This window comes from Haemaphysalis longicornis, unplaced genomic scaffold, assembly GCF_048455015.1.
Source record: "Haemaphysalis longicornis isolate Haplotype H1 unplaced genomic scaffold, Haemaphysalis longicornis Haplotype H1 scaffold_5, whole genome shotgun sequence".
In the NCBI taxonomy this organism is placed as follows: Eukaryota; Metazoa; Arthropoda; class Arachnida; order Ixodida; family Ixodidae; genus Haemaphysalis; species Haemaphysalis longicornis.
In genome coordinates, this window is record NW_027526385.1 from 192,851,694 (window position 1) to 192,876,243 (window position 24,550).

A 24,550-nucleotide genomic window follows, 5' to 3' on the forward strand; every position below is an offset into this window, starting at 1 on the left:
GGAAGATGATGATGATATTAACAGATTCCCAACTTCCAAAAGTGCGCTAGGGGGGTTTGTGGCGTGCTTATTGGAAGCAATTCTCGAGCGGGTAAACGTGTTTTGTAAAACGCCGTATCAGCTCCTTCTTGATTTGCCTTTGGCACACTCTTTTCACACCGTCACGTCCTTGATACTTCTCGATTCTGCACATTTCGTGGAACGTCCCCTGACCGGTGCCTCTCAGCAGCACGATGTCGCCTTCTTCCATGGTTTTCCCGGTCGTTGTGTTTGTGCGTAGTGTTGCTCCGACTTCTTTCAGGTACTCTCGATGTCATCGTGTCCATCAAGTCCTTGTGATCTGACACCGGCTTCTCCAGGCTTGTTCGATTATAGCGAGCATGACTCGCTTATCGTTGAGCTGTCGTGTTCCTCCGACAATTTCCGCATGGTTGGTTAGTATGGGCTCGCCAGGCTTGCTGTGCACTTAGGTTAAGGGTTGAATATTTAACGCTCTTAACACCTCTGTCACTAAGGTTCGCAGCTCTTCTGCTATGGCTGTCACCCTACCGATGATCTGGCGCATGGTGGTATAAAGCTTCTGATAAGATTCTGGCAAAATCCTCCCCCACTCCGAAACACTATTTTTGTCTCGTTGTACCATTTGATGGATTCGTCGATTATGGCCGCTCCGAGTATACTGTCGTCGATATAAATAGCCACTTGTAGGTGTCCTGTTGTTCTTGCAAATGTGGTTTCTAATGGCCCTCTTGCCATTCTCCATGCTTGAATTTTATCCGTTCTTCTGCGCTGGTCGTCGTTTTTTCGCCGTCGAGAACGACAAGGTTCGTGGTCGTCTTCATTCATGCTTATCTGCAAAAATACTTTTTCTAAGTCTCTGGTTGGTGCTATATTTTCCTTCCGGAAGTTTATTAACATGGATACTATGTATTCGTCGTAACTCGTTCCTGCTTCCAAGTTGTCGTTGACCGATCTGTTTTTTATCGAGCTTGCCGACGTGTCAAAAACGACTGTAATTTTGTTGTCACATGGTCCTCCCGAATTACTGCGTGGTGAGGCATATAGTTGTAAAGATAGTTCGCTCGTCCTGTTTCCTCTTTAACTGTTTCGGCTACACCAGGGGTGAAGTATTCTGATATCTCCTCGTCGTATCTCACAAGAGAATTACTCTATTAAAGCCCCGGATGTTAGCTGTAATAGCCTTTTTGCTGCGATTTATTTTTTGGTGTCCAGGTTCACGTTTTCTTTCCATGGTAGACCTACCAAGTAGCGCCAATGCTTCTTGGTTATTTCCTCCCGAACCGCTCCAGGATTTTCTCTTCGAAACTTGTTTGACCATGTTTCAATGCTAGACCGATCGACTGGAAACTACAAATTGCCTGCAATTTGTCACCAATCCCCTTCTCAGCAGCTTGACTGTGAAGTACCCACACTGCCTGTCCTTTTGTTACTTTCTTTTGTTACTTGTGTTGTTACGGCTTCTTTTGTTGGCATGGTACTTGAACTATCCATCCAAGCGTTGTCTCCGCGGCCAATATTTTGTCACCTATTCTTCTTATTTGTCCCGTGAAAAACTATCTATAGAAATAAGAGATAATTAGCAAACCTATCGTACTTTCCGTGCTTGTCTTGTTCGTTTGTTCGGCGATCTCCAACTGCAATTTCTTCATTTTTCACTGATTTTATTTCTTCGTCCCGGGAGACAGGTACGGGATATCACTTACACTTTCAGGGCTTTAATAACAGTTTCCGAGCTTCTGGTTTGAGTCCCTACTTTTACTTGTACCACGTCCGTATTCTTCACCGTTGGATTACCACCGAACGAGCCAGTGACCAACCGTTCTTGTGTGATGACATTTACTCCTATTCACTCCGCCAATCCGATTGTAATGAACTATCTTTGGCTGCCCCTCTCAAGCTAGAGTGGGGCGCAAATTCCTGAAGAGTCTCCTTCTATCCAAGCTGCCACAGTTTGCTGGAACATGCGTTGCTTTTCCTGCCGTTCAATGGCATGCTTCTGCACGCTGTCGATTCTTGTTGTTTAACCATTGCGGTCTGCTGTTCTGATTTTGCTTCTCATTTCATTGTACACACTGATGTCGCGTGTCTTACTTTGTATTGTTTGCATCGCACGTTAGCTCTGCAAACACGTGCCAATGGACAGCCTGCAGGGAGGCTGCCCCTTGCTGGAAGATTCAGGCGAGGATGCAAAAAGGGGGGTGTCGGTGGCACCGGGGAGCTTCCCACTGACAAGGTGGCTACAAGTTTGCCTTCCAGAAGTCTGCAGCGACAATGAATTATTTAGAGACGAGCTACGGCCCGCCACTGGTCGACCAGGAGAGTGGATCCCAAGGTGCCACAGCGGCGGGTTCATCGAGCCATGCGTTAAAGGGCTGCACTAGAGCGCCGGTTCCCGTGGTTTCGCGTAGCCCCGCTGTGGTGGCCTTTTTGTAACCGAGAAAAACAAAGGTGCCACCTCAGATAGAGCGAACAGGAAAGCGGAGGGTGAAAGTATGATGAAGGTGTCAGTAGAAGGGCAGAATTCCGAAACCTCAGAGAGGCGTGATCTCCGGCGGAGACGTGCTACGAGATGTCGACAGAGTATAGTGCCCGCCGTCGTGTGTTTTATGATGATGCCATCATTTCCCGAGACACAGCAGCTATGCGCCATCGCTGCACTCACATTTCGCATTAGGGACTATTGTAATAGTCAACCAACTTATTTGTTTCCTCAAGAAAACAACTGCGGGGTCTAAAACTGCAGGGTTACGAGTCAATATCAATTAAAAAATGAACGAAACGAATTATCGAAAATACGCATTGGGCCATAAGTAGCAATAATTTTACAATCACACAATTAAAGCGAACCTTTTATTTCGCTCAGTTAGTGTTGTAATCGTTGACGTACCACAGAAAATATTTTTCAGTGGATTTTACTGTCATAGGAACTCTTCAACCATTTTGATAAACACTTTTACTTTTTCTTTTGCATCTGGAAGAACTGCAAAAGGTGTAAGTGTTGCCAGCCCGGAGCGTAACGGCGAGATTTGCCCGTCGCTGCGGATACGCCTTCCGTTTATGCTTCACTTTTGTGCCAGGGCTTTCTTTTTAAGTGGCTATAAAAGGCGTTCTTTGCAGCAACTTAAGGAGACCCGGCAAATAACCGCTACACCGCTGTAATGACGCCATTCCAGAGATCGAATAAATCCGAGACCGGGAAGGAAAGATACATATTTTAAGCTAGTTTCCAAGTTATCTGAAGGACATAGAGTAATAATTTTTGTATGAGGTACATTGCGACCTCTAATCTAAGTACTGGATGTGTTGGTTGACTACGTTCTTCAAGCGTTCAAGATTTAAACAATAGTTTAATAAAGTTTTCCAGCGTTTCTTTAGGTTGGCCAAGGCAAAAACCTACATTATGACTGTTTTGCACCGACGTGACAAGGAAAGATAAACCGAGGTCAAGAAATTTAGCAGAAAAAACACGCCTGTTTTTTTTTCTCCGAACTCATTTGAACGCTTTTAACCGGTTTGAATAAAGGAATGGTGCTCCGGATCTGAGCCCGGAACCGAATCCGAAAGGTTTGAACCCGAAAACAAACTGAACGCGAAAACATTGCGGTTCGACACCCTGGTATATAACGCCTCTTTCCCCGCCAAGCATCTCGAATGGGAGATGCGGAACATATATTTATTCGGACTTTATTTATAGCGTATGGAGTGTTTCTAGCCACGTGTGAGCTCTAACAAAGCGGATTCGCTAAAGTAAGTGCGACACCAAACTGGTGTAACGCCACACTGGTTGTGCATAAATATACAGAACAACGTTTGTCCTGGACTATTTGTGCAGGGGTTATATGTGACCACTCAGAAAGGCATTACGCAGATGGGATGCAGAATGTTTAAAATGGGTCTATGGGTGGCCATGAAGGCCGATATCTTCATCGTAAAAGATCAATAAAACACCAAAACTATGTGCCTGCTTGGGTTTAGATGATGACCTAACAAGAAGAAATAGTGCAAGAATAAAAATAGCCGTAAATATTATTTAGCAGTAACCATAACTCTAGCAGTAAGTATAACCTGTAAAGAATAAACAAATAACTTGCCCATGTTGTAGTCCGCCGCAAAGCCGCTGAACTCTTTGTAGTGGTCCGATATAAACTCAAGCCGGAGTTTGTTGCCTTCGCAGGTAATGTTTCTCGGGGCTTTCGAACCACAAGCGGGTGTATACTGATGGACTGTACCTCCATACGTGGTGCTGTTGATCTGCACGCGGTCTAAACTGCAATTACTCTGCAAAACACAGAAAGTCCTTAGCGGTATTTCGTATCAAAACACAAATTCTAGACAACTCGCGACACATAAGCCTCAAGGTGCTCTTCCATCCTTTTTCATTGAAACACCGAAACGGATGGTAGTCCGTTTAAAATGACAATGCCCCGAGAAATGGTACAGTTGTTTTTTTATCAATGCACTACAAGTGTTCATTTGCATTTCACTACAATAAAAGCCTTAGTTTTTATTACTCGACGCTATTGCTTACGTATTGTTCTTTTGCGTTGATAACTCATTGTTGTTTAACATCCGTCGTTTCGACGAATTGTTTCCTTCACTTTGCCTACGCAATCTTCACAGTATTCAGATATGTATATCCACTGCCGAGGGTGGGCACATGGCTTGCCTATTATTCAGCGTTGCGAACTGTCAATCTGGTTACTAGCGTTATTATATTATATGAATATGTTGCTGCGTTTGCGCACTTCATTCTAAGCTCCAAAATCTGAAGTTGTCTGCATACAGAGACAAAGTTACAGTACTATAAAAGCAAGCCATATACCCTGAAGCAGATGATTTAAATGAGGCAGTTCTGAAACACAATCTTGCATGTTGCTTTGGGCTATGCAAAATGCAAAAATTCACGCTCTTCGCATAGCATACCAATCGGTACACCGTACTCTTATTAGTTTTTTATCTTTCTGAAATTCTTCCGTTTTGCAGAAGCCACATCTCAAAACCACGGCGAGGACTTGCATACGCGCTCAGTAGAATCCTAGCAATGCGTTAGCCCGAATTTTTTCATTATCTACCATATTGCCCTCTTAGTGATTTCAGGTCGGTAAGCGAAATAAGCCTTTCTATAGCGCATGTGGTGCATTGCCTGTTTTATGGTGGCTCGGCGTCCTAACTGTGCTGTAGGGACTAAAAAATATTCATGGGTTACATCGGCTTATCCGCCGGTTTCTCTACCAGCTAAGCTACTGATGAAAACCTCGTCTTCGAGAGTTTATTTTATATCAAGAATGAGCCAACTGATTCCAACGATTTTCTTACATCTTTTTCGCACTGATATACTGCTATAAAAGAAGGATGGGGGAGGGGGGGCCAGGGCACCAACACAGCCGGGCTATCAATGTTTGGCAGGTTAACATGATTGGTACGACTAACCTTATGCGGGAAAAGTATGAACACATTTCCAAATACACTTGCGCCATGTGCTGTCCCCCTATTAGATTTGTCTTGGGTAAACAACCAAGAAAAGCAGAATAAACATAATTTGTAAATCGAGGGTTGCCTAGAATGATTTGCTATAGTGTTTCTTTTCAGGGGACGGGAAGTGGGGGGGGGGGGGGCGGCGTTGTACTTTAGGTAGTAAAGCCAAGTTATGGGATGGCCGGATTAACGTTATCGTCTTTTTTAAAACACCGACTAAGCTATATATTATCGGTATTTTATAGCATGTACGTGTGTTAAAAAGCAACAATGAACTGCACTGAGACTCAATATAAGCAAAATGCCTCATCCACATGCACTGCAATGGGTGTGATGTACAGCAGCGACATATACTGCAAATAAAATACCGAAATACCATGGTGCCCGTTATGAAAAATTAGAATAAATAGATACCATGACTTACGTTAGACTCTAGTATAAAATGGGTGAACCAGAGGTTGATGCAGTGTGAAGGAGGAGCGATAATTTCGTAGGTGCACCTCTTATATGGTGGGTAGACCCGTGGGAACTGCGGGCTTGTGATGTTTCCCTTCTCGGCCCTAAATACGCCGCCACAAGGTTCTGTAGCGACACACATACACACCACATTTACAACGTAAACACTGAACATGTCACCCAATCGCTTAGTTGACACAAACTTCTAACTGACTTTACACGCTCTGTTTGTGGCATTTCTTTACTTTCAATTTCGCATTTCTTACCCCCAAAGATGTTTTTTTTTATTTCATTCTTGCTATAACACATTGTTTTGATGATCGCCATGGTTTTCGCTTTGTGAATCACAACTTCTCTAGAGGCCAATTTTCTGAACGTTTATTTGAAAGTTTAAATCAGCCTAATTGTTTCTTTTCATCAGCGTTCCCTCCAAATCAGGCCTGTTGAAATGGTAAGCGCCACTGAGCAATTTGTTTAGCGCCTTATAAAAGACTTCACGTTCCGAACGTCTTTAAATTTAAATATTTTCAATTTCTTGGGGCCTCCTTCTGAGCGTAGATACGGGCTATTAATGATGTGCGTGAATGGAAACGGTGTGATTGGCGTGTCTTTATAATCGCGCATGCCAGGGTTGAATTCTGTAACAACTTATGCTCGGAACTGTGCTCACTCACCTAGATGATTTCCCTTAACTAGCATGCACGCCGTCCCGCCGGGCCCTTTCTCCAGAGACAGCAGTCAGCGACTGTTTCTTACACCGGACTACCTTTCCAGGGAACACAAGCTCACGGAACCCTGGCATCTTAGAACCGTTTGTAAAGGCCCCTCGGCAATGCAAAATAGTCTGATACCCCTGAAACACGGGCGCTTAAAAGGCCTTTGCAGAGAAGGACTGCTACCGCAACGGCATTCGCCTCGGTGACACACGACAAAGGAGAATCTCCTTTTCCGCAGCGGGCATTTTCCTGAGGGGGTGTTCACTATCTCCTTTCCCGGACGAAAAGGAGCAGCTAGCGGCGCAGCCTCGCAAGCAGGCGTTTACAAGTCATAAGCTTGTGAGAACTTAATGAGACCAAATGCGATTTCATATTACTTTCATAAATTCTTCAAATAGCAATAAAATTAAATTGCACCAAACAAGCCCAATCGTAATGTATTATTGTAAACATCACCCACTGTTGCCAGATTAGGCATGGAACATAGGCGAAACAAGCACTATATCGTTGCTGTTTAATACAAATATGTGAAATTACATATTTATTTTTTCTAAAGAATCCCAGAACGCACTATTCCTCTCTAAAATAATAAATAAGATCTATTAGCCGCACTCTATCTTTCTTATTGTGCATGCTTTTTCACAGAACTGCTAGTGCCGCTTCATTCGCTTGTCAGTTGCGGGAACTACATAACGGAGATCGGGGGTTACTGTGTGTCAGGAGCGCCACTCCTTTCCACAAAATGCCTTTTGACGTGGAAAAAGGGGTTTAGTTTAAAGGAGATTTAGCGTTCCCGTGTGTTACAGGTATGAGGCAGCGTTATATCGCCGAGTGGCCGGCTTTTTGTAAGCGGTTCTAAATGGAATCTTTTCTTATTCTCGCCTCGTGACGACTGCACAGGCGACTGCCCCCGAGGGCAGTGCGCAGCGGTTGTAAACCGACTCTGCCTGTACGTGTTGAAGGGCTGCCCTTTCTTTGAAAATGTTCCTAAACGGCGTTCTTCAACCGGGAAGACTCAATCATTTTCAGCTTGATTGGCTGGGTCACCTTATTGTTGGTTCTGAAAGTGCCAGACAAAAAAAAAATCGCGATCACAAACAACTGAGCATGTTTATGACACAAATGTAGAGACCTGGAAGTTAACCATGAATGTACCGACAGAACTCTAGTACACACAGAACACAAATTAGCTTGAATGGGAGTTTTTTTGCGGAAACACGTCTTCGAAACTCCTCACGGAAGGGTGCTTACACTCACGTTCGGTAGTAAGATGGCGGAAAAATTACACTTTATTTAGGTGGCTAAGAGCCGCCGTAAGTAGGCGCATATACCGCGATTGTACCTTCCCTTAAAACGTAGTATCTGGCTGAGAATGCTACATTTGTCCCAATGGGAGTATGAAAAACTCCAACGCCTCAAGCTCCTCCTCTTCAACTTCCTCCATTACGCCTCCTTACAAAATGGCTGGCGGTTCGTGTCGTGTATCGTGACAGCTGTAGCGTCCTCGAAATTTTTGTGTCGATCTGGACATAGGGCCGCACGAATGGACGCGAGGTCCTTCCCGCCAACCGACGCTCATTGCGAATCTTGTGGAACCAACCTGGATTAATGTGCGAAGCACTGCAACGTCTCCTCCGGGTGAACGACCTTCGAGCCTACGGAGAAGACCAGCAAACTAACGCGAGGACTGAATGCAGTGGCCGCAGACAGAGATCTCGGCCTTGAAAACAACGTGTGCACATCATTGCATGTTTTTTATTATTACCAATGTTTTGGGTGACCTGTGGCCTATGTAGTGTCAAACTGAAATCAGTGTTTCCCGCGTCACTTCACCGGCGATTCTACGCCTATCGAGGCGATCGTAGTGCGTGATAGAGGGTTCGATGCCGGGAACGTCAATGGAGGGTCCGAGCAGTATGAAAGCAATGCGGATGCCACCAGTCTCGGCTTTTTTTGTGTGCGCGACTCGCGAGCAGACTGAAACGTTTCCGCACTGTGAACAGCGATGGAAAATAAGCTAAGAAGGCTAAGTGTTTTTGTTACGCTGCATCCGTGGCTCATCATTTGCGGGAGAAGCTGCAGTTGGCCGACGGGGCGCCGCAGAGGCGATTTTCTTGAGAAATAAGAGGGGTGCCCGCCTCGCCTGGTACGTTGTCGACGACCGAACCCAGGATTCCTGCCCAAGCGCCTCCGCGGAGAGCAGCGCCTTCTGTCGGCGTGTGGCGGCGCGACGCTCCGTAACTGAAGGGAGCGAAAAATGAAAAATCAATAGCTCCTCACCCAAACCAGTGAGCTAATTGCTCTCCCGGTTGTATGCAGAACAGCTTTCACTCTCCATTACTGTATATTTTCAATCATGTAACTCGAACGATGCGTGTTACCTGGGCATATAACTTTTTGTCAATGGCGTCTATGGGCAGTCTCTGAAAAATGGACCACTTGGCTCTCCTAAATCGAGCACTGTGTCGCTGCAAGATCAGATATCCAATTGCTCTCCCGGATTTGAGTACTACAGTATGTTAACTTCAAGACGCCATAAAATTCCACGTGATTGGTTCACAGAAAAATGTTACTGGGCACTTTTTGTCTGGAGTCTGATGCCAGGTTAGAGAGTGGGAACGTGTGGTGCCCTCTCTCGTAGTGGCCTGCATCCTCTACGGCCCCCATAACCTCCGCGGTCGGCTGTCGGGCCGCCGGCAGCCGCCCCGCTCGGCTCCGGTCTTTTCGGTGCAGGACGTTTCGGTACAGTGCGTTTCGGTACGCTCTTTCCGGCGCACAGACCTTTCGGGACACGGGCGTTTCGGGACACGGACCTTTCGGGACACGGGTGTTTCGGTACAAAGGCGAATTCCGGCATGCGCTGTAGGCTGCGCGCGTTGTTTACGTGGTGGTTGCGAGCACAATATTCGTACCTAATTATTACAGATGTTCTTGTTCGCAGTTCCGCGTTATTTCAGGCCAGCAGTTGGTTGTGCGGCCTTGCCAAAAAAAACTTCCGTTTATTTGTTGAATATTAGCTGGGATATTTGTAGCATTTATAAAACCTAATTGTTCATTATTCTTTTTGTAGCGACTTCTAAAGTATTTTATATAACAAATCAGTGACAGTATCACCGTATTTCCTCGGTCGTGTTTTGACGACTTATTATCGCTTTTTTTTTCAAAAATCAGTGAGAGTAACTATTTTATTTTCACACTTTGCGGATCCCCTACGACAAAGGCTGCGGAAATGAGGGCCACTGCGCGGGAAAAGGAACCTGTGCCTTTTTAGACCGCTAAATGATGTAGGGCAATTTCTCGGCATTCCGCATTTGTATGCGTTGGTTTTTTTTTTTATAACGCAAGTGCTTAATAAGGCGTTTTTAGAAATGCATTACGGAAGGTACCTATTATATTCGTCATACCTGTCACCCTCTCCATCTATGCTATTTCCCCCTTGCCCACCCCCACACAAAGTAGCAGGTCAGAGACTATACGATCAGGCCGACCTCTCTGTGTTTTCTTTCCATGCAATAAATTACTCTCTCTCTCTCTCTCTTTTTATCGCCGCACACTTCCGTCCCGGCTTCGTTGTTAGCAGGGGCTGCGGCGGGTTTGCATTGTTTGTTTTATCAGAAGTTGGAAATGCTTTGTAATAATGTTTTCTGCAGCATACGTACAGATAATTAAGTTCTCAAGGACTACTCATTTGGAATTTTTCTAAGGAACAATGCAAATATATGTTATGTATTGGTGTTTTATTTCAAATATGCCTAATGTTTTGTTTCGGCTCAACAATAATCACAAGTATTGACATTGCCAGCGGACTTAATTGTTTAGAACTCTCCTCTGCATTAACTTTGGCCGGGCGGCTGAATCGAAGAACAGAAAGACAGGCTGACAAACAGACCAAGAGAGAGACCAAACTTTCCGCGTTTAATGAGCCCCTCAACCGTCACGAAAAAAATAAAAAGGAAAGAAACCAAAGTGCCTTTTAATTAAAGCACGTGTGCATTCGCCTTTCCTGATATTCTCTATCACCCCGTCGTCGTTGCATTCGGTGTATTGAAGGACTCTGGTTCTAGTCAAAAATAATCAGCGATCGCACTTACAGTGGCGTTGCTAAGGGGATTGACCAGGGAGGGGGGGGGGTTGTTGCTGGAGAACCAGCCTCCTATGTCGGGGGTGCCATTTGTGCTTTTCCACTGTGCAAAGTGGGCGCCGAAAGCTTATAGACAACTGTTGCAGCTCTCGCCACACCAGCCGATTAAAAGTTCCTTCGTATTATACTGGGAGCAGGCGAGGAGACGTCTGCATCCAACAATGTCGGAAGTGTTATTATACCCGGCTTGTAGCCGCGGAGGCCAACGGGGCGAAAAAGGAGCGATTCCTGGAAAGGGGCGCCATCGGTATGACTAAGGCCCTTAGTTATGACGGCGACGCGCGGAAGGGTGCAGGGAGCAAGCCTGTTCCTTGAGATGGGCGACACTGGGGCGAATGAGACTGGTCATTGTGTCCTCGGGGGCTTCTTCGGTGGCTCTTTGTTGTGCAGTAAAGAGATTATGTCAGCTCATGGTGCATGTATAGCTATAGCACTGCCATGCACCCGGCCACAGAAACGACTTCGTCGGGACGGCCATCGTCGAGAACGAAAACTTGGTGGCACAACGTCACGATACCTTAATCGCTACCTTGGGACTCTCACTTTTGTGTACACGCATGGCCTGCGCTAGACAGCCTGCGCATGGCCTGCGCTTTGTGAGATACCTAACGCGTTGAAATGCTATCGGACGCGGCAGCAGGCTGACCCCAGTCACCCCTGAGAAAGAAAGCTGGTTGTGAAACATCGGCTTCTCCATTTATTGTACCATTGTTTGCAGTGTAATTATAGCTTTTCATTTGTAGCCTCCCAACCAGACAGGTCGCAGCCAAAAGTTTACCTTCAATGCATGTTGTGTGGGTCCTACAGAGGAACCAATTGGTAATGGGCCTACCCAATTTCCCATTGATTCCGCTGAATGACGATCATTTGCGACCCCACAAGAACGTGTGCATACGAACTTTTAGAGATATTCGAAGGCACGTCATCCCGCGGCTCACAAAACTTGCACAACATAGGCAGTTTTTTTTTTCGTAACACTGGTGTTGGGAGTCTAAGCTACTTTCTAGTAGTCGACCAAGTGATAGTAAACAAAAACAAAAGAAAAGTGATTATGAGCGAGCTCTTTAATAACAAAGTTTTACTCGCAAATAATTGCAAATCGGCACTAACAAACTGGGTGCGAGAGTACAAGCTTTCGCGTTTCAAAGGCCTTGAAGATTTTTAAAGGTCGATAGTCGCGCTCTTTTGTCTCAAACGGCATTTCAATCAAATGGTTTTGAAAAACGTTGTGTGTCAGCTCAAAGGTGGCATTTTAGTCAAATGGGGATCCGGACATTTCAGTGTAGGAAATTTCGGCGCAGACAATTCGGTGGACGGACATTTCGGTGCACGGACATTTCGGGGGTCTAGGTCTTTTCGGTACAGGGCGTTTCGGTACGGTCTTTTCGGTACACGGACATTTCGGTGCACGGACATTTCGGGGGTCCTGGTCGTTTCGGTACAGGGCGTTTCGGTGCGGTCTTTTCGGTACACGGACGTTTCGGTACAGGACATTTTGGTACAGGGCGGTTCGGTACAGGTCGTTTCGGTACGAAAACGAATTCGAGCGAGCGTTTGAGGCAGCAAAATCCGCGCCCGTTGTTAACATGGGAGTTGCAAGCACGCAAATCGAACGTGTTTATTACAACTGTTGTTGCTCGTAATTTTACGTTATTTTAGGCCAGTAAAAAGATAAAAGAAAGGACGCCAAACAGGCGCTGAAAGTTTATTGACGAAACAACCATGTATATATAATACATCCATGGAACGGAAACAAAAGCCCACATATATGACATACTTTTCATGATGTCATACCTTTCACTTTTTTTTGGAAGCTCGCAGATACTGCAGATGCTCGTTTTTGGCGAGGACTTGTTTAAAGCGGTAGACACGTGAACGACCGGCGGATGCGATTCGCATGCGACTGATCGTTACGACTGATTGTTAGGACGGGTTTTGGCGGATCAGTCGCATGCGAATCGCATGCGCCGGTCGTACTTAGCGCCTGTCTTGCGTTTTTCTTTCTGTCCTTGTCGTCTGAGCTGTGGAATCATGACGACGACAGTTGAGTGCTGTTGCGGCCGTTTTCTCGATTTCCCTGGGAAGACCGATATGAGTGCCCTTGTATTAAAACACGAAGGTTCAGGGCCTTTTATTCTTACAATTTTCGCATGCAGGAAAGTCTGGCACATCCTGCAACCCAGACGGATAGAAGGGTTTGAGTGTTGAGTCCACACAGAAAAGCTACACTTTTAAAATGTTTTGAGCGGGTTTCCAAGTTATCCGATGTAAAAGGGTTGAGATTTGGGCGAGTTGGTAATAATGCATCTAAAAAAAAACTGCGCGGAAATTAACGGGGTTTTCTGTGCTGTCTTCGTGTGTTTTTGTCCCCGTTAATTTGCGCGCAGTTTTTTTTTTTAGATTATCCGATATGCCTGGAGTGGTAATATTACTGCGTAAGAATGTATGTCTGCAGCAACAATAAGTGTCGAATTGGTCACGCTGGAACATGTAAGTGTTATAGTAGATTAAATGTAGATTGATAGCTCCCAATTTTGTGAGGAATAATCGAAAAGAAAAATGACGAGACATTCCAGGTGAATGTGGATTACCAGCGAAGCTTGTCTTAATACGTGACACGCAGGTGGCGCCAAATTTACCGGAAAGGTGTAAAAAAATTTAATTTCTGTTGAAAGTTGACGATGGGCATCCTCAAGACACGCACTTTAAATTTGACTCTAGCGAACGAGCAGACGGTGCATCATATTAACTAGTCTACTGATGGTGCGGATCGAGTGCTGAGGCGCATAAGCTTGAGGTCAAGAACGGCGAGTGACATTGGTGGTGACCGTGTACTGACAATGCCTACACCGGGACATTTTTTTTCGAACGCCCCACGGTAAAGAACGCCTCACTCTTCAGATACGTAACTTTTTGTTTGCATACATGCAAAATGCAAAAAAAAACACACTATATATTCAAATGAGCTTCGCCTAAAAAATGTATTTGTCATGAGGCGGCTCGCTGTCGTTGTTTCGGAAGCCGGTTCCGAAAAGAGAGGGTGTGGGTAAAGCGGGGCTTAGGCGTTGCGCTGCTAAGCACAAGGACGCGGGTTCGATTCCCTGCTGCGGCGGCCGCTTTTCTGGTGGAGGCGAACAGCAAGAACGACCGTGTGTCCGGAATTTCAGCGCACTTTAAAGATCCCCAGGTGTTCAAAATTAATCCGGAGGAATCCACTGTGGTGCGCCTCATAAAACGTGAAGCGGGGATTTCCCCCTTTTGACCTAACGCTATTGCTCGTGACCCCCGCACTTCTTTATGTGTATCCAACATGAATGTTTACCAATTCACTCCAATTCGCGGATTGTATTCGGCCTTGTAACTGGAGTACACATATTCGGGGTGATTTAAATTCAGAATTTTTCTACAATACGTTTCGGAGTTCATATACAGTGAGCACTCATGTTAGCGCAGTGTCCTTGTTATTCTTATTCACCTCAAAGGCGTTCTGCTGTGGTAAATGGTGTGTTGGCAACGGGAATTCTTATTTCTAGAAAAACAAGAAAAACGGAAAAGAAAACAGTATATGTGAATACTTTTAAAACGAATAATTCTCGCAATTACCACGGGCTTGGAGGGCGACCGACAACATAAATTAATGAAGCCACCTAAGGTTAGGAGTCTTCATGCGATCGACATCGTTTGCAGGAAATGCAGTAAAATTTAATGTTCATCAGACGCGATATCCGTGCAGTGAATTGCAGTTTTTGTTCTGCCATGAGGTGAGATCCTCATTTATGTGTAGGTTTGTTTTATGCGTTTCTTATGTTTAGCGTTCATTTTTATATACCCCGTTCACGCATTACTTGTTACACATGCTAAAACGTGTACTTGTGTCTTTTTTAGCTTACCTTACTCAATGCCTTATCGAGGAAACTGAGAGATAGTTATAAATAAATAAATAAATATATGTAGAATATTACTCTTATGGAAGCTAAGCCCTTAGTTGAAACACTAGTTACAAATCTTTATCTCTAGTGGTGTGTCCGTGAGTTCGCATCGTGCGGAAAGGTAATAATGAGCAGTGACAGAGGAATTCTAAAACTAATTATTGATACGTCACGATGTCATAAAATGAATCAATTCCAGAACTTCATTGAAGTAGCTAAGGTGACGCACAGGGAACATCGCTCGCAGGTACTGTTTTGAACGCGTTTTGAAATTTCATGCTTTCTGCTCACGTAATTAGATGCGTCCCTGCAATTGGAATTTTCTCAAAAGCCATTCAAGAATACCAAACTTCGGAAGAAAGAAAGGGCGGCTGCTGCCGTAGCATTTTTTTACTCGAAAATATCGTTCCGCAGTTGTAGCTGTCCGAAATAAGTAATTATTATCGAATGCTTTTTTTTTTTTTCTGGTGGTATGAAATGTGCGATAAACAGGAAAATAGCGTCGTAGATAGACATAAGCCGTATATCTAGTAGTTGTCGTGAATTACTTCGCAGCGGACAACATTTCCAAGCTCCGCCAAAATCCTAACGCAGAGGGCATCTGATTTAAGAGTAGAGGGCAGCGCAATGAACGGGACGAAGCGAAGACGAGACAAGCACAAAGCGCTTGTGTGTGTCTCGTCTTCGCTTCGTCCCAACTTTTGCCCCAACCGGCTCAAGCTTCAACTATTCTGAGGCATCCTCTTGCCATCCCACAATAGTCGCGGGGGAACTCTATTGAAGTGACTCCCCGCTCACAGACGAACAATTAACTTGAGGAGAAGGAGTTGACCGCGCCGTCGCACTTGACAGTCAAACCGGTCGAACGCCGCGACCGCCCCGAGAAGAATGAGGGAAAATAGCCCGTGTAGGCAAAATTCCATTCTGCTACGGCACGTGGTGGCAGCTTTGAGAACTAGGGGCGCTTGGGCAGGAATCCTGGACTCGCGCCGCGTGCACCTGCCGGCCGCATTGGTTTCACTAGGGAGGATGTGGGTAGCAGAGTCGGGGGGGTGGGGGAGAGCGAAACATGAGATTTGTGTGTGCTAGGCGGGTGCAAACTGAACCACCAGGTGCCATTCACACGAGCATTCTGTGGAGTCGTCGAACGTCTGTTTTATTTGGCAGTGCTGAAAACCATGTTCATTTAGCGGACGCGTCACCGCGACGGGAATCTCGTGGCAACTTTATGGAGAAAGAGGGAGAAGTGCGCGCGCGGTGTGTGTGTGTTTATGTGGAGGGGTGGTTTGTAAAACCATTAAAACAACACTGTAACAGGGGGAAAGAGGACGAAGGAAAAACATTTTGAGAGGATGATCGCTACAAGGTTTGCATTTTGTTTTGATCAACGCCTCCTCTTGATCTCCGTGGTCTGAGCTGGTAAACGAAGGGGTCTGGGATGAAAGTGCAGCTTTGAATAGCATTAAATTTAAAGTTACGCGCTGCAGAACTTTGATTCCGAATCTTTACAATCGCGTTTCTGTGTATTTTGTTTTTCAAATAGGCTGTACAACACGCGCCTGTAAGTGTTGAATTTGGTTTAACAAACTCTGGTATCCCTCTAATGCCGGTGCTTCCGTGGTGTCGTGGGAAACATGCCAAGGGCCGGTGGTGAAGCCAGTGTTTGTCAAGCAAGTGCAAGCGAACAGCGCAACTATGAAAGTCTAGTGGACTTCACAGTTTGTAAATGGCTTACATTTTGTGTTCGCTGAAGATAGCTGTATTAGTTAAAGTTCTTACTTAGATACCTTGTATTCTCGATGTACCTGTTTTAATGATTATGCGTTTTAATACTGGGTGGTTATGTATGTGTTTAGAAGCATGCTTGTATGTATGCAATTGCTATGCAATAAATTGTGTGTGTGCAAAAAACTGATCTTTTGTGTTGTGTTATTGAAATGTAAACACAAACTAAAATTACGCCTAAAGCAGTTACTCGACAAACCTAAAAGTAAAATGAAGACGGAATATGAGCCTAATAACAACTCCCAGATTCAGCCACAAATCCTTCCCTCTCCCCCCCCCCCCCCCAGCGCCTCTATAAAACACTTAACAGACAGCAAAACTACTCCGCATGCAGCCGAACAACACTCCTTATGCGCCTGGCGAAAGCTCCTAGTGGGAGAAAATATTATACTCGCAATGCCCACCTTGAAAACTCCCGTTTTAGTGGCAGTGAAACCTTACTCCCATATTCTACTGAACAAACTGCGGAAATATTGGGATTATGGCGATATTCCCATAGGGAGGAGTATTGAATACTCCGACTTGGGATTGAGATATGCAACAAGCCATTTACTCCAATTTCGGCTTAGTTGTGTTCTGTGTGTACGGCGCTCAGACAATACAGGAAAGCACTAGTACTGTTAATACGGGGAAATCAAGAACGTCCTAGACTTTGGGTGGTTGTAGTGCAGCCCGCGACGTTCGCGGCAATGAACAGTAGGTGGCTCGCAGGTCGTAGCAGTCTAGCATGCGTAGAAAGGTTCCCAACCAGAGAAAAGGAGCGGTGAGAGCAGCGGTGCGTCAGTGAACCGGAACCGTAACTCGTGCACTCGCGGGAAAGTGGGGTTAATACCTGGCCTGGTTTTCTGATCCTAGGGTCGACGCTAGGAGCCATGCGGCGCACGTGCCAAATAGAACGGTCGTTTGCCCTGACATTTAAGCCTGCCTGGTTGCTGGCATCACAACAGGACACATGAACGTGTGCGCGGCTCTGAACCACCTTCAAACAACGACCGTTTTATTGTTGTTCCTTCATTTGTGGCTCAAACATACTTGGGGGATTGGCCAGGATCGGGAGATTTTCTAGGTATAATCTGCCCACACAAGGAAACTTATTTTGCAGAAACCTTTTTGATGAGGAATAGCTGGGAATTGGTGGGAACCACACATATGGGAATTGGTAGAAGACAAAGGCGCACAACGCAAGAACTTGGAAGAAAAAGCTCTTTCTTTGTGTGCGTACAGCTCTAATAAACTAAGTAAGAGTGGCTAACAGGGTGAACGCCTGGTCTCCGAGACGTATGCGTGGACGGCTGTAACCGAATCCCAGTGAGGGAATCCAAGCGAAATTGAACTAAAGGAAAGTAAGACCGGCTTTGAAAGGGTAAGTCCAAGACGGTGACTTGGCTCAGCTAGGTGCCTCCTCGATAATAAAAAAACAGCGGTGCTATAAGAATACAGCTGTAACGTTTACTGTGTGGGTCGTGCGTCAAGTGCACACTCTTCTGTGTTGTTGTTGTAATATGTATATATTAACCCTAATAACAATCCATGCCTTGACATTTGTCATCGCCATTTGAGGGTTTCTGTTCTCTTTGTTATACTTTTCTCTAGCGCGGAACGTGTTGAGGAAATGCGTTAGAGACTACATGCACAATGCGGTGCATTAAAAAGAACGAATTGCCATACGTGAATGCGCCTCTCAAATTATTTTAAACAACAAAGCAGCAGCACTCCTCGTAAGCGCTATATGATTGGTGCAAGTCGCATATTTTCTCCCATTCCGAAGCCACTTGGGAGCATATTGAAAAAAAGTGCAAACAATCGGCAGTGCTCTCATAATTTGTACTTCTAGTTTTTTAGAGTGGGGAATTCAGATTAATGCCCCATTTATTGCACAAATTTTATACATTTTTATGACGTGGCTCATGTTTGCACGGCAGCAGATTATCGACTTTAAAGGACACATGAGAAGAATGTTTGCACTCACCCTTACGAACGACGACGGAGAAACCAGATCTTTGCTCTTTATGGTCAGTTTTAAAATTTAACCACAGATTGTTTTCTTCAGAGGTAATTCGAATCCGCAAATTCATTCCGCAGAATGGTCCGTACCTCTGGGTTATCTCACTGTCCCTTTGTGTGTAGGCCAATAAACGGTCGCATTGACATCGTTCAGGCGGGAGGTCAGAGACGGCACCCCTACGGAGGAACTGTCATTCCGCAACCAATTAGTTAACAATCCTGAAAAGATAAACGACGAAATTGGCTCATAAGCCGTGCCTTGCCGGTTGAAGGTACAGTCTCTAGACACCATCAACCATGTCGCATGCCGTCGCATTTGGATGGATTTAAGCAGGGTGTATGGCTGTTCACAGTGCAGATGGAATTACGCCCGTTACTGCAAAGCCTTTTACCAACACTGCTGCGGACTTATGACCGCTTTTGCGCAGAAAATTGTTAAATGGGATAGCCTGAAGGAGATTGCCAATGTGCATCATCCCTGCCCTTACAGAAGCGGTAAAGACACAACTGCGGCGGAGTAGGAGATAATGCCGCAGACAAGTACATCTGGTGCCTTCTGCGAAAACCTTCTGGTTTTGAAAACCACGCGGGACACCCCTCTGATACTGAAGTGTCAGAACATTCAGAGCAATTCAGAATGAAGGTTTTTATCAGGCACGGCTGCCGCGCAGCAAACAGGCTACCACTAGAAACACAGGCTTCGACGGACACTCGTCTGTTCGGTAATGATCATAGATATTGTCACGAAGCCAAGGACGACGCAGTTATCTTGCAGAAGAAACAAGTTTATTGGAGCGAACTTGTGCTCCCCTAACAACTAAAAAGAATACAGAGGCGGCGAAGCAGCGGTCAACAAAGTGACTTGCGTCAGCGAGCGTCGCAGAATCGAATGCCCCGGCGTCTGCTCTGCAGGCTTTTTATCTTTCGGCGCGCGTGGTTCTGGAACCGTCGATTCGCATCGAGAACATTGTAGATGCAAGAAGATTATTCCGGGATGTTCACGTTAGATCGGAATGCTCTCCCTATCAGAACAGATAACACATGCGGCACAGAAAGAAAGAATGGAACACGCGCTTCCCTTGGCACGGAGATAACACAGACCGGCGCAGCCGGGCGGTAAAAGCAAAACACAAATAAACAAACCCAATGCATGGTTCGCGGCATTACCCTCCCCTCTAAGAGTGCATCGACCCGATGCTAACATAAGCGACAGTCCGAAAATGAAAATAAAAGTTCGTCATCGTTCGTAGAAAAGTTTTAAGCGAACCACGTGGACGACTTCGGGCCGCGTACGTCGTCGTGATGTGCCGGAGTCACCATCGGGGATCACTTCGTAGGTAAGTTGGCCAACACGTCGCAGAATCTGGTAGGGTCCGAAATACCGTCGCAGAAGCTTCTCACTCAGTCCGCGTCATCGGATGGGAGTCCAAACCCACACACGATCCCCTGGTTGGTACTCGGCGTCTCGGCGTCGGAGGTTGTAGCGGCCGGCATCCACCAACTGCTGGTCCCTTATACGAACTCGAGCGAGCTGGCGGGCCTCCTCCGCACGTTGAAGGTATCCTTGAAGGTATCGTCGTCTTCTAAATGCGGAAGCATGGCGTCGAGCATCGTAGTCGGTCGTCTTCCGTAGACAAGCTCGAACGGTGTCATCTGCGTAGTTTCCTGCGTCGCTGTATTGTACGCAAACGTGACATACGGGAGGACTTCGTCCCAAGTCTTATGTTCAACGTCGACGTGCATGGACAGCATATCCGCAATTGTCTTGTTCAGACGTTCTGTTAGTCTGTTCGTTTGGGGGAGGTGCGCCGTCGTTCTTCGGGGATCCGTGTTGCTGTAGCGTAAGATTCCTTGCATCAGCTCCGCGGTAAAGGACGTTCCGCGGACGTGATTAGGACTTCAGGGGATCCATGTCGCAGCACAACTTGGTTTATAAAGAACTTGGCGACTTCTTGTGCAGTCCCCCGCGGAAGAGAGGCGGTCTCTGCGTAGCGCGTCATGTAGTCTGTCGCTACGACAATCCACTTGTTCTCCGATCGTGACGTCGGGAACGGGTCTAGAAGGTCCATTCCAATCTGTTGAAAGGGCCTCGACGGGACGGTGATCGGTTGTAGAAGTCCGGTGGGTCTTGTCGGCGGCGTTTTTCGTCGCTGGCAGTCCCGGAAACTCCGAACGTAGTGGGTGACGTCGGATGTAAGGTGGGGCCAGAAGTACTTCGCCTTAATTTTTGCATTAGTGCGAGCTGTGCCGAGATGTCCGGAAGACGGGTCGTCGTGGGACGCTTCCAAAATTTCGTCACGAAGGTCTACGGGGATGACAAGTAAATAATTCGTTCTTTTTCCGGGGCTGAAATTCTTCTTCACGAGGACGGAGTTTTTGAGGCTGAATGCTGGTAAGTTACGCTTGAACGCCCTAAGCACGGCAACGTTTCGTCCTTCGAGGTAGTCGATCATTACTCGCAAGTCGGGGTCGGCACGCTGCTGGGCGGCTATGTCGCTCTCCGTAACAACCCCGAAGAACGCAGTGTCTTCATCGGAGTCTTGTGGTGGTGGGTCGACAGGGGCGCGGGACAGGCAGTCGGCGTCGGAGTGTTTCCTGCCGGATTTGTAGACGATTGTAACGTCGAACTCTTGCAGGCGCAAACTCCACCGCCCAAGACGGCCAGAGGGGTCCTTCAAATTGGCGAGCCAACACAGCGCATGGTGGTCTGTTACAACCTTGAACGGTCTGCCATACACGTATGGGCGAAATTTTGACATGGCCCATATAATAGGCAGGCACTCTTTTTCGGAGGCAGAGTAGTTTTTCTCCTCCTTCGACAGACCACGGCTGGCATAGGCGATTACTTTTTCGCACCCGCTTTGTTTTTGGACAAGGACGGCACCCAAGCCTATATCACTGGCGTCCGTGTGTATTTCCGTTTCGGCGTTTTCGTCGAAATGAGCGAGCACGGGCGGGTTTTGCAGGTGTTTTTGCAGCTCGGAGAATGCCTTTTCTTGGTCGTCTTCCCAGCTGAAATCGGTGCTATCTTTCGTCAAGCGCGTGAGCGGCTCTGCATTGCGTGCGAAGTTTGCGACGAAGCGCCGGTAGTATGCGCACAGTCCAAGAAATCTGCGCACGCCCTTCTTATCTTTCGGCCCTGCGAAGTTCGCTATGGCTGAAGTTTTCGCCGGGTCAGGCAGGACTCCCGCGGCGTTGACGAAAAAACTTCAGTTCCTCGTACGCGAAGCGGCACTTTTCAGGCTTCAGCGTTAACCCCGACGTACGGATGGCCTCGAGTAGAGACTGCTACCTTGCGAGGTGTTCGTCGAAAGTCCGGGAGAATACCACAACGTCGTCGAGGTATACGAGGCAGGTGTGCCACTTCAGGCCAGCTAGCACAGTGCCCATGACTCTTTGGAACGTTGCTGGTGCCGTGCATAGTCCAAACGGCATTACCTTGAACTCGTATAGGCAGTCCGGGGTTATGAATGCAGTCTTCTCTCGATCTCTCTCGTCCACTTCAATTTGCCAGTAGCCGGTCTTCAGGTCCATCGATGAGAAGTACCTCGCATGGCAGAGGTGGTCGAGGGCGTCGTCGATTCGTGGCAGGGGGTACACGTCCTTTTTGGTGATCTTGTTCAATCGCCGGTAGTCAACGCAGAACCTCAGTGTGCCGTCTTTTTTCTTCACGAGTACGACCGGCGCAGCCCACGGACTTTTCGATGGCTGTATAATGTCGTCGTTAAGCATGTCGTCGACTTGAGTCCGGATGGCTTCGCGCTCGTGGGAAGAGACGCGGTACGGTGACTGTCGGGTAGGTCGGGCTCCATCCTCGGTTATTATCCGGTGTTTCGCCAGAGGTGTTTGACGTAACTTTGAGTTCGACGAAAAACACTAGCTGTAGCGACGCAGCAAAGCCAATAACTTGTTCCTTTCTTCTTGCGGTAGCGCCGGATTCACGTCGAAGGGGTGCGGAAGCTTGAAGGTATCGTCGGGTGCGTGTTCAAAGTCGGCGACTGCTATCACGTCACTTGCTTGTTGCGTCATTTCGACGAACGCAATTGCAGCGCCCTTGTTTAAATGCTGGTACTCCTCGATTAAATTGGTGACCAAAACGTGGGATTTGCGCTGCTTAAACCGCGCAATGCCTCTTGCAACAGACACACCGCGGTCAAGAAGCAACCTTCGGTCACTCTCCACGATAGCGTCGATGTCGGGAGCAGCACTTTCACAGTAGACGGTGATCATCAAGCTTGCGCGGGGTGGCAGGGTGACGCGATCATCGGCGATCCTTACAGCTGCACGGTGTTCGGGGTTCGATTCTTGCGTCACGGAGTTGTCGGAGAAAAAAGTTATCGTGTCTGCAGATCGATTATTGCGCCGTTGTCCGTCAAAAAGTCCATTCCGAGAATTACGTCGCGGGAGCAGTTGGGCAAAACGACGAACACCGCAGGCTACGTCGTGTCGTTTATGGTGACGCGCGATGTGCACGTTCCACTTGGCGTCACGAGGTGGCCTCCTGCTGTGCGTATGTGCCGACCGTCCCATCTGGTCATAACCTTCTTCAGCTTAGACGCAAATGGTCCGCTCATTACGGAGTAGTCGGCTCCCGTGTCTACGAGAGCGACTACATCAATTCCGTCGATGGACACCTTGACGTCGGATGCCGCCTTCCTCGAGTTCCGGGTGCGTCGGGGCGTCGCATCTCGGCTTGTGCGTGTTCATGGTCGGGCACTGTGCGTCGTCGTTGTCATCGTCTTCTCAGCGGACGTCTCGGTCCGGTCGGGTACGCGTCGCGGCGTATAGCTGTCGTCGTGTACGGGAGTCTCGTCAGGTCTGGGTCGGGTCGTTGGGATGAGGGCATGTTGTGAGTCACTGTTTTCCGCGAGTTGTTGCGTCGTTGGAGGGTTTTCATTTTTCCGCGATCGTGCAACTTTACCTCCAGAAGTTGCTGCTTTTAGTTTCCCCCGCGTGGGCTGGGGGACCTTCCACGGGCGAAGTCAGCATTGCTACGGCGGTTCGGCGATTGGTACGGGTAGGGCGATGGTGAGCGGTTGAAACGGGATGGGCAACGGCTCGTTTCAGATAGATACTCGTCGATCTCACGTGGTCGTAGGCCAGGGAGAGGGCGAGGTACGTCGACGGAGAAACCACGCAGTCCGAGTCTCTTGTATGGGCAGCGACGGTAGATGTGGTCGGCCTCTCCGCAGTGGTAGCACAGAGGACGATTATCGAGAGTTGGCCATACGTCCGTCTTCCTCGGCGTCTGGTTTCGGGCTACCGGGGGTCGGGCGGGTGACAGTGGGCGGCGGTACGGCGGGGCCTCTTGACGGCGTGTTGGGGCAGGGCGGGGTCGACGAATAGCCGTAAAGTAGGTCATAGCCTCGGGCTCGCTGGGGGTGCTTCGGACGGCACAGAAGTTCCAAAAGCCTGCTGTACTTCTTCCCGGATCACGTCGGTCAGTGAAGTGACTTGAGGTTGTGGTGTCGTCATCGGGAAAAGTTTCCGCAGCTCCTCCCTTACCACTGCGCGGATAGTGTCGCGTAGAGAGTCGGAGTTAATAGCGCTGGCACCAATCGTCTCCGAAACTAGCGCATTGATTGGGCGGTCGTACTGCCTCGTTCAGATTTCGAGCGTCTTCTCCATCGCGGCGGCCTCAGACGCGAATTCGGACACGGTCTTGGGGGGGTTGCGAACAAGGCACGCGAAGAGCTTTTGCTTCACACCTCGCATCAGAAACCGTAGTTTCCTTTCCTCCGTCGTTCGTGGGTCCGCACGGCGGAAAAGTCGCTTCATTTCCTCGACGAAGATTACGACTCCTTCGTTCGGGTGTTGCGTTCGAGTTTCCAGTAAAGTCGCAGCTCGTTCTTTTCTCACCACGGTCGTGAAGGTCTTAAGGAACTCGCTTTTGAATTGCGTCCAGTCGGTCAAGACGCTCTCGTGGTTTTCAAACCAAGTTCGAGCTGCATCCTCCAAGTAAAAGAAAACATGCCGGAAGGTTTCTTCATCGTCCCACCTGTTGAAGATCCGCACGCGCTCCA

The 24,550-nt window shown here is 47.5% G+C and overlaps 1 long non-coding RNA gene across 1 annotated transcript in view; it reads right to left on the minus strand.

The window, feature by feature from the left end:
- Positions 1 to 4,017: 4,017 nt before the first annotated feature.
- LOC144139578 (uncharacterized) overlaps positions 4,018 to 24,550 on the minus strand; it is a 55,022-nt gene continuing 34,489 nt past the window's right edge. Inside the window, exons 2-4 of the long non-coding RNA XR_013316279.1 lie at positions 18,493 to 18,715; positions 5,921 to 6,078; positions 4,018 to 4,299 (exon numbers count right to left, since the gene is read on the minus strand). This is a non-coding gene — a long non-coding RNA (uncharacterized LOC144139578). The remainder of the gene's footprint in view (positions 4,300 to 5,920; positions 6,079 to 18,492; positions 18,716 to 24,550) is intronic.